Source organism: Pieris napi, chromosome 12 (genome assembly GCF_905475465.1).
Source record: "Pieris napi chromosome 12, ilPieNapi1.2, whole genome shotgun sequence".
In the NCBI taxonomy this organism is placed as follows: Eukaryota; Metazoa; Arthropoda; class Insecta; order Lepidoptera; family Pieridae; genus Pieris; species Pieris napi.
The window spans coordinates 5,411,991-5,414,605 of NC_062245.1; positions in this window are offsets into that span (position 1 = coordinate 5,411,991).

The window sequence follows — 2,615 nt, forward strand, 5'->3', positions numbered from 1 at the left end:
GCCAAGTGTCCTTTCTCGTGATTTGCATAAGCAAAGCCTTATGCAGGGCCAGACTCATGCCATATTTGATGAAAATAATATATTTAGCAATGGCGCTACAGCCTTTTAGGTCTTGGCCTCAGATGTCTGTATCTGATCCGTGATCAATTCTAATAGGCTAGTAGGTGATCTCTGTGCTGGAACATGCCGTCGACTTTTTGGGTCTAAGGCGTGCCCGGTTTCCTCACGATGTTTTCCTTCACAGTACGAGCGAGTGTTATACGTGCACATAGACAGAAAATCTATTGATGCACAGCCGGGGATCGAACCTACGACCTCAGGGACGTTCGACGTTGCTACTTCAGTCGCACGTTGAAACCTAATATATTTGCGCAATAATTCTTTGTGCAATAAAGAGAAACATCGCTAGGAGCGGCTCGTCTTAAATCAACAAATTTCCGACGGCATTGTCAGGCACAGAAGGCCGATAAATTACTTGTTTACCCTATCGATAAAAATTATGAATGACAGGAAGATATGTTTTAGATTATTTTTGCATCCCTTTGCCTAGTACTACTATCAAACCCCACACACGGGAGTCGTAAATACTACCTCGGTTATTTATGATTCCCTTGCTGTCATTTTTAATATTGAAAATTGACTAGACAGGCTAACCACATATATACAAGATTATTAAATTTTTTGTGCATACTTAAAAACCGATTAAAAATCTTACTAATTTATTATTTCCAGTTACTGAACTAAAACTCAAATTCATTAATAAAGTTTACTAAGGACAAAAAAAAAGTAGTGTCTGCGGGGAGTGGAACACAGCCGGATTTACCTCATGAAAAACCAAACGCCTTCGCAGCTAAGCACAAGTCAAATTCCTATTTAAATATCTCCGAATACCTCTCTGTTTCTTTCAGGTTAAGTTTTATCGCGAATTGTGTCGAACTTCAAATGGGTGTGGGAAAGAACCATTTGTTAGAATTAATGCTCGCAAACACAATTTATAAGCATATTTATGGCTTCCCTTAGCCTCTAGATTGTCACAAGTACGTAGTTACATCATCTTTGAATACTAGCTTGGAATTGTAATATAAAAAATTATAAAGAGAGTATACCTGATTTATTATGTATAGAAGTATTTTGTAATAATTAAATTCCTGTAATTTGTATGATTACTTGACTCGGAAAGCTGGATTGGGTCATAAAATACCGATGAAACCAAACCAATTTCAGAAAGGAATAGAATATTATTCTAGAATGTGTAGCTTATAAATACATGTATCTCGGTCAGACAATATCTACATTGCAACAACAAAAGAAATTGTCATAAAAATAGAAAGTTCGGAAGTGCTCTGAAATGGCGTGATTTGGAGGAGCCCTTTGCCAAAACATGTCACACAGATGTATAGGAATGAATTAAATATAGAAATATAAATTTATTTTTATGTAAACTACCATAAATAAAAGGCTTTTATTATTAACTAGCTGTTCCCTGCCACGCTTCGCTGTGGCACATTGTGATTGAATGGTTGAGAAATGAGAAACAAAACAAAGAAAACATTTCATATAAGTTTAATTTTGCAATACTTGTGGAAAAAAATGAAAAAATAAGAAAACAAAAAAATATTGATAATATGATAAGAAAAAAAATGATTAAAACAATCCTTGATGCGGATTATATATATTAACTTTTTGAGTTTTTTAAGCGTACACAAACCAACATAACATTGTTATATATATAGATATAATTTGTATGAACCTGTTATAAAGGAAATCAAACTAGAACGAAATAGATCTGTAGCTCTACGACAGAACGATACGACGAACGAACTGATACGACAGAATATTAACGCTTCTGCAACTCATAAGTTGGCTAAATATAGCTAATTCTATACATAGGTATTTTGGTAGATTAATATTTAAATCATTCTACTATTTTATAATCGATTCTTTGGATTTTCTTTTACAATGTGATTTCAATAATTAGTAGACTTTCGGCGATAACTATAGAATAATTTAACAAATTGTTTTTACTGAAAGAGGTTTTGCTTATTTGATAGTAATGATCTACCAATCTGCGCCGATACTTAGTAACATCAATATTTTAAAAGGATTATTAATATTATTAATAGTTTTAATTAGTTATAAATAAATCAACTAAAATTAACTTATTAAAATCTTGATCAAAATACTGAATATTAAAATACAATAAATAAACAATTTTTTTCTAATCGAAAAGAATAGTATCAAATTTCAGCGTGTTTTTGTGCGAATATCAATGTAATACTACTATTTTATTTACGTATTGCTTTGTCTCTTTTCACAATGCATTTATGTAATGAAAAGAGATAGATGAGGGTTTTAGAAAGGGTTAGAATTTTAACTATCATTTGATGAGTAGCTCGCACTAATATTCACTGTTACTGCAAACTCACTCACTGTACTGTTATTACAAAGCTATGTAGAATTTAGACATGTGCTATGAAAATTTTATAAAAGTACGTTATTAGAATCATACAAAAGTACACGACTTTTTAATATACTTAGCATCGATGATGACTATATACGCCCACTAAACTGTAAAAACCAATTTATAATTTTCCAAATATAAATAAAACATAAAA